Below are 12,143 nucleotides of genomic sequence, written 5' to 3' on the forward strand. Positions count from 1 at the left end.
TGAACAAAAGTATATATGTGTGTGTGTATGTGTGTGGTGGGGGGGCTTATGGGAGAGGTCAAAATCAAGATAAAACTAGCTGTGACAGAGCAGCCGATCGTAAGTAAATCTGCGGAATGCCGATCTCATCCATGACTCTGTCACCCACGTTCCCCTCCTCCATCCCCTCCAGTTGCTGCCCCACACCTGACCTAACCCTGCCCAGCCCCGCAGGGCCTGTCGCAAAAAAAAAGAAAAAAGAAAAAAAATAAAAGAAGGGGGAACAGTTTTTCACCCCAGAGGGGGGTAGTCACTGTGGATCCATCAGGCCGGCTTAGGGCCCCTGCTCCTCTGGGCAGTGGTGCCCAGCAGGGACCCTCCAGCCCCCCCAGGGGATTGGAGGCCTTTGAAATAAGCCCCCAGAATCCCGAGACGTGTCTTTGTGCAGCAGCCGTGGGAGGGCACTCATGACTGACTCCATCTTTGTGTTTGTGAACATGCCATGCCAGATACACTGAATTACAGTTGAAAACCCTCATAAGGACAACAGAAACCAGCCGGCTACCAACGTTGTGTCGGAAAGTTAGCTCCTGTCAAAGGTGTTTGCTACAATCAGATAACATATAGAGCCAAAAAAAAATTATGTTTCTGACAGTGACTCAACTTGTGTGATAAACTGTGTGTTGAAGCCTTATTAACATGTGCCATTTCTGTGTAATGACAGTGGTGCACGCTCAGGTTCACATAGTCACATCCCCACAGAATGACACCGAAGCACCGCATGCTCCTACCCTCACGAAACCAAAGGGTTTCAAACTGGGTGAATGGTTTTACAGTTATTGGCACGCCAAGCCTACAGCTGCCCTCGCATGCATGTTTTGATGGTGAGAGGAAACCTGAGAACCCAGAGGAAACCCACACAGACACCAGGAGAACATAAATACTTCAAACAGGAAGGAACTGGACTTTGATAGACCCAAATCCACAACCCTCTTGCTTTCAGGCAACAGTGCAAAACACTGCTCTGCCACGCTGCCCACTGACTGGAACGTAAAAGTAACTCAACGTGAAGCTAACTCACTATGACACTAACTTAAAGCAAAGATGATTGAAGAAAAAGCTAGCTGAATATAAAGATAACTAGAAGCACTCAGAGAGTGCAAACCTCCGCCAAGGCCATGGGGTCACTGACGCCATAACATCTACACGCCGTGGAATCACTGAACCTAAAAAAGTCTAACAATGATGTTTGCTCAGTAGTAAAAAAGTTTCATCTGCTGTGACTGGATAGCATGTATCCTTAGCGCTTGGCATCACAGTTTATTGCAACGTGCACCTTTCCCAGAAGCTACTGTCATCTGAGCACTGATATTGATATTGCATGTGCTTATAGACAAAAACAAATAGACAAAATTCAATTTATTATTCAACTAAACTGCAAATATATGAATTTTTTAACATTTATGAAACACTTCTCTAAACAAGGCCATAGGGTCACTGACCCTAAAGAGATTCCCTCCTTGGCACAGTGATCTATTTCTTTTTGTCTCTTTCTATAAAATTGTATATAATAATCATTAGATTATTAATATATAAACAAAAATAAATTTAAGAAAATATTACAATTTGAAAACATTGCACCCCAACGTGATGACAGCTGCAACTGCTAAATGCTAACTTTTAACATTGAAAATGCCATAGACATGCTAACACGTTAGCATCGGGATCCAGATCGTGATTCGGATCACCACTAAAATTTAATCACTTGTTCCTCTTGTCATTTCAAACCTCCTTGGCGGAGGTAAAAATAAATTTAAGAAATATTACAATTTGAAAACAAATGCACCCGAACGTGATGACAGCTGCAACTGCTTAATGCTAACTTTTAACACTGAAAATCCATAGACATGCTAACGCATTAGTATCGGGATCCGGATCGGGATCCGGATCACCACTAAAATTTAATCACTTGTTCCTCTTGTCATTTCCAACCACTCCACAAAATTTCATCAAAATTTTCTCAAAACTTTTTGAGTTATCCTGCTGACAAACAGACAGACAAACAAACAAACAAACGCAACCGAAAACATAACCTCCTTGGCGGAGGTAACCAGCTTTAAATGTTCCTCATAATGTTGCTGAATATATAACTAGCTGTACGTCAAGCCAACTGAGTCCAATGATAACTGAATATAAACGTAAGTGAACGTCAAGCTAATCAGATATATATATAACTGAATGCAAACCTACCTAACTAAAATCAAATGAATGTAAACCTAATTGAATAAAAACACACACAACAACAACAACAACAAAAATGCAAAGTGAACTGAATATAAACAGAATATGTGGTTAGAAGGTTGTATTTCTTGAATACATTTTGAATATTCCATCAATCTGTATGACTGAAGACAAGAATAGATGAAAGTGGTTTGATGACTATGATGTGCAGCAAATATATTTTCAGGAAACATTCAATTTACAAAGCCCTATGTTGATGTTTGACACAAAGCTCAGCTGCACAGAGGCCAAGAATCAGTTTAGGGTGTGTTCAAGCGCACATGGCTATTTAAGCAGCACTAAATACTAAAGAAAAAACAGGCTCTGGGTACACACAGGGATTTGATGTATCAAGGTCATTTGAATTGGGCATGTTGTAGTCCAAATATATCAACTAATCAGAGTGTCACCTGTCTGCCCCTTTAAACCAGAGTGTGTTGGGCTCTTTGGTATTGTAAAAGTAAAAGGATATGTGGCACAGAAAAATATTATCTGTCATCTGTCACAGCACAGCAGCAGACAGCGGCCACCAAAGCTCCCTGAGGTGAAACAGTGCAGCAAAAAGATGAAGTTTTGTGATTTTCAGTGAATGTTTGCTTTTCACTCACTCACTCATTCATCTTCAACCGCTAATCTGGGTACAAGTCGCAGGGACAACAGCTCCAGCAGGGGACCCCAAACTTCCTTTTTCTGAGCCACATTAACCACCTCTGTCTGGGGGATACTGAGGCATTCCCATGCCAGTGTGGAGATATAATCTCTCCACTGAGTCCTGGGTCTTCCCCAGGGTCTCCTCCCAGATGGACGTGCTTGGAACACCTCCCTAGGGAGGTGCCCGGGGGGCATCCATACCAGATGCCAGAACCACCTCAGCTGGCTCCTTTCAATGCGAAGGAGCAGCAGCTCTACTCCAAGCTCCTCACAGGTGGCCGAGATTCTCACCTTAACTATAAAGGAGACAACTGCCACCCTCCTGGAGAAGCCCAGATCGAGAGCATCGCCTTTTGGCTCAGCTCCCTTTTCGTCACAACAGTACAGCAGAGCGAATGCAATACCGCTCCTGCTGCAACTATTCTCCGGCCAATCTCATGCTCCATTGTCCCCTCACTTGTGAACAAGACCCCAAGGTACATGAACCCCTTCAGTTGGGACAAGACCTCATTCTCTACCCAGAGTAGGCAATCCATTGGTTTCCTGCTGAGAACCACCACCTCAGATTTAGAGGTGCTGATCCTCATCCCAGCCACTTTACACTCTGCTGCAAATCAATCCAGTGAGTGCTCGAGGTCACAGGCCGATGAAGCCAACAGGACTACATCATCTACAAGAAGCAGTGATGAGACCCTGAGCCCACGAAACTGAAGACCCTCATCCCCCTGACTACTCCTCAATTTCCTGTCCATGAATATCACAAACAGGATTGGTGACAAGGCGCAGTCCTGGCAAAGGCCAACCTCCACCGGAAACAAGTGCGTCTTACTGCCGAGCACCCGAACACAGCTCTCGTTTTGTGAGAACAGAGATTGGATGGCCTTGAGAACAGACCCCCTCACTCCATACTCCAGCAGCACCTCCTGCAGTATCTCCCGAGGTACCCGATCATACATGTTCTCCAAGTGCACAAAACACATGTAGACTGGATGGGCATATGCCTAGTCCCCCTCCAGGATCCTTGTCTGAGTGAAGAGCTGGTCGGTTGTTCCACAACCATGACAGAACCCACATTTTTCATCTTCAGTCCGAGGTTTGACTATCAGCCGCACCCTCCTTTCCAGCACCCTGGAGTAGACTTTACCAGGGTGCTGAGTAGTGTGATGCCCCTGTAATTGGCACACACTTTCTGGTCCACTTTATTAAATATGGGGACCACCACCCTAGATTGCCACTCTTTAGACAATGTCCCAGACCTCAATGCAATATTGAAGAAACGTCTCATCTGTTTGCTTTTGTTTCATTTATTTGTTGTTTTCAATTCTGTTTTGATGTCTATTTAATGGCATATAATGTTGCCCGAGTCATGAGCTATGAACAAGGATTAATATTTTCATATTATTGTGTGTGTGTTGTGTTCTGTTGTGTTTTGTGTGTGTGTGTGTGTGTGTGTGTGTGTGTGTGTGTGTGTGTGTGTGTGTGTGTGTGTGTGTGTGTGTGTGTGTGTGTGTGTGTGTGTGTGTGTGTGTGTGTGTGTGTGTGTGTGTGTGAGAAAGAGAGAGAGAGAGAGAGAGATGCAGTAGTGGGCATAGCTAACCTAAAAGTTTGCTTCAATAACAGATAATTTGCAAACTGAAAAGTTAATTGTGATAATATTAAACAGATCAACAACTATGGTTTATTTGAAAATCCTATTTATTTGAAAAGCACATATGGACAAGCCAGCTTCATTTTGGAATAAGGTGCTGTGGACTGATAAAACTAAAATTGAGTTATTTTGGACATAACAAGGGCGGTATGCATGGCTGAAAAAGAACAGAGCATTCCAAGAAAAACACTTGCTACCTACAGTAAAATTTGGAGGTGCTTCCATCATGTTGTGGGGCTGTGTGGCCAGTGCAGGTACTGGGAACCTTGTTAAAGTTGAGGGTCACATGGATTCCAGTCAATATCAGCAGATTCTTGAGAACAATGTTCATGAATCAGTGACAAAGTTGAAGTTGTGCCGGGGCTCGATCTTTCAACAAGACAACGACCCTAAACACTGCTCAAACTCTACTGAGGCATTCATGCAAAGGAACAGGTACAACATTCTGGAATGGCCTTCTCAGTCCCCAGACCTGAATATTATTGAAAATCTGTGGTGTGATTTTAAGCGGACTGTCCATGTTTGGAAACCAACAAACCTGAGATGTTTTGTAAAGAAGAATGGACCAAAATACCTTCAACCAGAATCCAGACTCTCATTTGAAGCTATGGGAAGCGTTTGAAGGCTGTTATTTCTGCAAAAGGAGGATCTACTAAATACTGATGTATTTTTTCTGTTGGGGTACCCAAATTTATGCACCTGCCTAATTTTGTTTAAAGAATTATTGCACACTTTCTATAAATCCTATAAACTTCATTTCACTTCTCAAATATCACTGTTTTTGTCTGCTATACAGTATGAAACATTTAACTGAAATTGCTGATCCAAACAACCAATGATTTATAAAGGAAAATCATGGAAATCATCAGGGATGCCCAAACTTTTACAGACAACTGTATGTGGCGATGTGCAGAGAAGCAGGGTGTACAAGCGTTGTGACCTGCTTATGTAAGGTGTATCTCAGTGTTGCCCTCTTTATAGTCCCCTGGACTTTAGACATGGTTTTTGCTGGTCTACAACACAAGCACTTTCAGGTAACAGACGACATCAATGCACCAGCTCTTCACCTGAGCACCTCTCCTTTTAAGACAGACTCACCCACGTAAGCACAGGTTTTGTTGGGATTTAAAAGATGCACATGCAAAGTGTAAAAATAACAAAGACGCCTGCGCTGGGCTGCGTACAAGTGTGTGCTGGGAGGAAGATAGGGTCCACAGAGTCAAAGTTTGCGGCTAATGCCAGATCACACACGGTTAAGTATTATTCTTTGTCTGTAGCTGTGAGCAGGAGTTCCCATAACTGCTTAGCTGGACAGAACCCAGCATTCGCTGCATGAGAAACACTCGCACATTTCCTTTCGTGCTCCGCAGAGCTACTCTCTGTCAACAAAGAGCGGCTGTAGTGCAGCAGAAAGCAGAGAAAAACCAGATACGACACAACCATCCCAACAGCAGCTGTTGGGATCACGGTATTTCATCCCTTTCATCCCAAAGAATCCGAAAGACTTAAGATTAACTACTGTCGTTTTTTGTTACTGCTGTAGGTACATGTGCATTTGTGTAGAAGTGGATCTCTCCACAGTTTTGCACATCTGCCTTTCTCTGAATGTCTTTGTCAGAATTGAGCATTTTTATGGGTCTTTAATTAAAAGCGTTTCTCTACGCCTCCTCACACTCTGTCACAGTCAAAGTCGGTCAAACTACATACAAGGATGCACACACAATTGTGCTCATCAAGCAAAGTTGACAGTCGACACAATGGACATATCAGCAGGCAGGGGTCCACTTTCCCCTTCTCCCTTCGCTGGCTCTGTTTCTGTGGCAAACAGACTACCAAGGCTTTATTATGCCATAACTGCCTTAGGGTTGGATACTGAATACCAGTAATTCCCGAGTTTCACCGTAACGACCTTTGGCTGTATTTCATTCGCTGCCCTGTGACTCCATCTCAAAATGATCCTGTTGGAGTTAAACATCATGGTCTCATGTCATCCAGGTTCAATTGTTCCAGAGACTTTTGTGTGTTTTTCCAACACTGTGATCAAATGGTCCTGTGTGCCTCATATTTTGCATGCATGAAACTATATGTGTTCAAGCATGAGAAGACTGGAATTTGTACAGAAGCAGAAAATGCATAAAAATGATCAGGTCAGGATGGGGAGCACATCCACTCCATGTTGCCACATCCCTATGGGATAACGCTTCTGCGCCATGCCTGTCTCCACCTTCATATGGCTGTGAGCTGGGTGAATATTTACAGTGGTAATCCTGACACCAACTCAATGGGGCAAATTCTACAGGCTGGGGAATGAAAATGATCAATCACAGTCAGGGGCTTTCAATAGCCGCTGTCGCGATTGTCAGACTACTTTAAAAAATATGACGGTAACTTTAAGTAATAACTGTGTAAATCTCAATGCAGAGTAGCAACCTTCAAGCAGCTGTGAGCAGAGAAAAAGGAGCCGAGTGTTTACGTGCTCCACTCAAAGCAGCCTGGAGCACCACGTCCTTCGAGTTCTGGACATGCAAATTTTCACTTGGAAATAGCTGGAGTTGAAAACGGAATGATGGCATTGCAAAATACAAATTAATCTATTAGCCTGTATACAGTCACGAAAAGCGCCATATTTTCATGACAGTGTCACAAATTCATTTTGTGACGGTATCACAAAATGCAGAGTGATGTGGGAGGAGGGGAGTCTGTGGGGGTTATGGTTAAGGTTAGGGGTAGGGTTAGAAATAGTAAAATAAAAAAAAATGTGACTCATTTCGTGACAGGAGCATGAAAAAAAAAGCGTGAGACTGGGCTGGTCAGTCAGTGCACAGTGTGTTCTTCATGCCATCCTGTGCTGAGGGCTGGAAACATCCTGCAAGAAGACCACTGGCTCCAAAAAAATACTGCTTTTGCCGAGTTCTGCGCCTTCTCAGCTGAGTATAGGTGCCTTGACACTTGCATGCATTTAACCCCCACACTGCCACATAATTCGTCATGTCAGTGCCATCCGTTGTGTTCTGCTGGATGCTGCTCTTTGCGCCACTGGATGCTGCGTTATAGAAAATAATTATTTCATAGCGGATTAATCATTTGCTCTCAGAGTTTGGCTGATGAAAACTCCTCTTATTGCTTCCAGAATCCAAGAGGAATCTATAGCTGCAGTTCTCTCTCTCTCTCTCTCTCTCTCTCTCTCTCTCGTGCGCTTCTTGACATGGAGAATGGATTTGGAATTGTCTAAAAGGTCATTATTTGTAATATTTATACTGTAATGGCTTAGTAAAACAGTTGCATTTTCATTCCTTCTTATGAGTATCTGTAAAATTCTGTTTACGAGGTCTGTTAGAAAAGTATCGGACCTTTTTATTTTTTTCAAAAACCATATGGATTTGAATCACGTGTGATTGCATCAGCCAAGCTTCAACCTTCGTGCGCATGCGTGAGTTTTTTCACGCCTGTCGGTTGCGTCAGTCGCCTGTGAGCAGGCTTTGTGTGAGCAGTGGTCCACCCCTATCGTCGGATTTTTATTGTGAATAAATGTCTGAATGATTTGGAGCTTTGCTGCATCAATTTTTTTCCAGAAACCGTGAGAGACCTCCAGGTGGACACCGTTCGGAAAATTAATATGGCTTTCAGGGACGATTTTATGGGGATTATACAGATTAAGGAGTGTTACTGCCGCTTTAAGGACGGCCCATAACTGCTGAGAGTGCAGCGCGCTCCCAGCGCCGATCGACAGGCTGACACCCCGCTGAAACAACCAGATCATTTCCAACGTGAAGGCTTTGTTGATCCGGGACCTCGTCTGACTTTCACAAAAAGGCAGGAGACGTGGACATCAGCACTTTTTCAGCACATTCCACTGTTACAGGAGTTTTTTTCATGGAAAGAAAAGCGGAGGGACGCACCACGGAGCCGTTCATTACGTGGGACAAAACCACCTCGGTGTTGGTCTCACAGGACGGCTTTCAGGTGAATTTCAGATGGATTCCGGTTGCTTTTCAGTCGTGTGATTATCCGATTGTGATTGTGCATGAGCTGAACATGCCCCAACATGTCCTGGAAGGCTTCGTCACGGCGCTGCTTTGCGCCATGCGGCTCCACCGCAATGCGCAGAACTCCTCCACACGTCTGTCTTAATGTGCTGAAAAAGTGCTGATGTCCACGTCTTTTCATAATTCCTGTGCTAGTCAGACGACATACCGGATCAAGACAGTGTCCAGTTTAGAAATGAATGGCACATTCCACTGTTACAGGAGTTTTTGTCATGGAAAGAGGAGCGGCTCCACCGTGCGTCGCGGTGGAGCCGCATGGCGCAAAGCAATACCAAGATGAAGCCTTCCAGGACATGTTGGGGCATGTCCAGCTCATGCACAATCACAATCGGATAATCACACGACTGAAAAGCAACTGGAATCCATCTGAAATCCACCTGAAAGCCGTCCTGTGAGACCAACACCGAGGTGGTTTTGTCCCGCATAATGAACGGCTCCGTGGCGCATCCCTCCGCTTTTCTTTCCATGAAAAAAACTCCTGTAACAGTGGAATTTGCCGAAAAAGTGCTGATGTCCACGACTCCTGCCTTTTTGTGAAAGTCAGATGAGATCCCGGATCAACAAAGCCTTCACGTTGGAAATGATCTGGTTGTTTCAGCGGGGTCTGAGCATGTCGATCAACGCTGGGAGCGTGCCGCGCTCTCAGCAGTTGTGGGCCATCCTTAAAGCGGCAGTAACACTCCATAATCTCCATAAAATCATCCCTGAAAGCCATATTAATTTTCCGAACTGTTAAAGGAGATTTTTTTAATGAAAGACGTACAGAGGGGTCCGCGCTTCGGGACGCAGCCGACGCGGCGCGGTGGCACAGGAAAAACACCTCCGTGTTGATAACCATTTGTTAAAATCCAGTTGGCTTTTGATGGCTTTCAGTGGAGTGAGTATATGAGAAATTGTTTATTAGCTGGAGATGTTCCAACTTGTCCTCAAGGCTTCCAACAGAGGTGTTTTTCCTGTGGCGGAGCGTCGCGGCGGCTGCGAGCCGACGCTGCAATCCGCCCGCACGTCTTTCATTAAAAAAATCTCCTTTAACAGTGGAATATCCGGATAAAATGCTGAAACCGACTTCTTCTGAAACTTCTCTGTTCTCTCACGACGTCCTGGATCAACAGAGCCTGAAATGTGGAGGTTTTAAGCTTGAAACAGGCTGATGATGCTGCCTGAGAGCGCTGCGCGACGTCTCGCACCATGAAAAGTCCTTAAAGCGACAGAATCACCTCAAAATCTCTCATCAGCTGTTAAAATTTTCACTGAAGACCAGCTTAATTTTTCGAACCATGTCCACTTCGATGTGTCTCACAGGTTTAGAAAAAATTTTGATCAAACAAAGCGCCAGTCTCTCAGCAACTTCTCAGACAAAGGAATTCCGACGAGGGGCTGGACGACTCCTCCCACAAGGAGTGCTCACAGGCGAATGACGTCACCGACAGGCGTGGAAAAACTCACGCATGCGCACGAGGGTTCAAGCATGTCTGACGTAAAAACATATGAATGAAATCCATATAGTTTTTGAAAAAAATAAAAAGGACCTATACTTTACGGACAGACCTAGTATATAGATATCAGGGTGCTGCCATGAAAGGCACTCAAGTGCACACCACAAGAGCAATTGGGGAATTAAAGACCTTAGGGTAGTATCTCACTGGGCCACCAACTTTGGGGAGTATTTGGACACAGAAATTAGTGAAAAAACATGTGAATTAATGACAATTTTTCAAATTTTTCAGTGGGAATCTCACTGAAATGATGACACGTCTGCAAACAAAGTGCATAAGATGACTGTGGACTGCTATGATGTTGTTATTATGTGAAAAGAGGCTGTGGAAATTCCCCCAGCTGTATGCATGAATGAAAACGCACAATAAATAATAAAACAATAATTAATTAATAATATTAATAATAAATGGTTTGCGTGGTGGCAATGTACTCACCGATGGCAGAAATGTTGTCGCAGAGTGACCCCCCACCCCCTCACCCCATCTCGTCAGTGTTGTCCACGATAGATCCACTCCCATCCAGGGTTTAAAGATGAGGAAATGCAGATGTCCTTCTCACTGCTTGGCAATGACCAATATACAATCCTCTGCTGTGCAGGCTACTCTGGAAGCACTCCTCCTCACACATGGGCTGAGAAATTCTCTGGACGTATACTCTTCCACAGGCACAGGCTGAGGAATTCTGTGGAAGCACTCCTCCACTTGCAAGGGCACTATGATTCACCCGAAGTGTTCTTTGACATGCTGGAACAGCCATCTCTCTGTCCGCGGCTTGTCGAGGATAAAACAATAAAGTATTAAACTTATTCCCCTTGTGCTCCTCAATAATAAAAACATAAAAAGGATAAGTCCAGATAGCATGGACAGAAGTCCTGCAGCTTGCCGGCCCTGTATGCACAATCGGGCCAGCAGCAGAGACGGGGCTACTGGACTCGCTTGACTGCTTCCAGAAGCACTGTTCCTCTCTGTAATTTTGACGTGCTCCCAGGGGAGGTCATGTGTGTCTACTATGAGGAATGTCAGATCCTGATTTTTATCTCCAACCACTCACAATGTAATTTCAACCGGCGTTAACCCTTCACACAGTTGTTTCACATTTCTCACGCATTCTGAGTCACGGAGACAACATTCAGAAGGGTTCGTGACACCCACATGACGATTTGGTAAGGAACTCATTTTTCGAACAAATTTTTAGAACAGTTCAAAAATCAAGCGACACATGAGCAACACCCTGTGACTCATGCGAGGGAATGGCGAACCCCTGTGAACATCACAAGAAGTTTCACGAAATCTCTTGCCAATGTCGTTCACAAGCTGTAGCAGCGTAGTGAGATACTACCCTTAGTGATTTTCATGTCTGGTTACAAGATCGGCTTGCTAACATCTGGACCATCTCTCCGACTTCTGGTGAAGTGTTTTGCTCTATGACAAATCTGTATCAGCTATGAAAAAATATATAACCATGACAAATATATGACATACATACAGTATATATGACTAATATGTACAATAACTTTGTACATCAAATATCAGCTATGACAGCTATAACTCTCTATGACCAGTAGATATTATGACAAATATTTCTCTGTGGTAAATACTTGTCTATGACAGCGATCTATGGACAGCAAATATCATTTACAACAAACATCTATCCACAAAAAATATCTATCATCTATGACATCTATTATCTACTGCAAGTATCAATGACAATTATCTCTACCATAAATATTTCTTCACAGAAATATCCATCATATTGAAAAAGATGGGTTTTATCTGCACTTTACAGTTAAATATGTTTGGTGTTTCTTATTAAATATCTTCAAAGTTCTAAAATGTCGTGTCTGTGTGACACTTGAAGCTAAAAATAAGCCCAAAACAGCTTGTTTTAAAATTCCTGCACATGCGTCCTGAGAATCCATGTTGAAATCTTGCTTGCTTTGTGAGACACACCCACTAAGATGCTTTGCAGTCTGTGTGACACGCCCACACATTCTGATCCTCCTCTTTTCAGGGTGGAGACACTTCATGCAACAACTCGTTTCC

General features: G+C 43.8%; 1 protein-coding gene across 5 annotated transcripts in view; it reads right to left on the minus strand.

The window, feature by feature from the left end:
- The window catches only part of slit2 (slit homolog 2 (Drosophila)), a 251,610-nt gene that overhangs the window by 229,541 nt on the left and 9,926 nt on the right, over positions 1 to 12,143 (minus strand). The gene's annotated exons all lie outside the window — the stretch shown is intronic.

Source organism: Thalassophryne amazonica, chromosome 15 (assembly GCF_902500255.1).
Source record: "Thalassophryne amazonica chromosome 15, fThaAma1.1, whole genome shotgun sequence".
In the NCBI taxonomy this organism is placed as follows: domain Eukaryota; kingdom Metazoa; phylum Chordata; class Actinopteri; order Batrachoidiformes; family Batrachoididae; genus Thalassophryne; species Thalassophryne amazonica.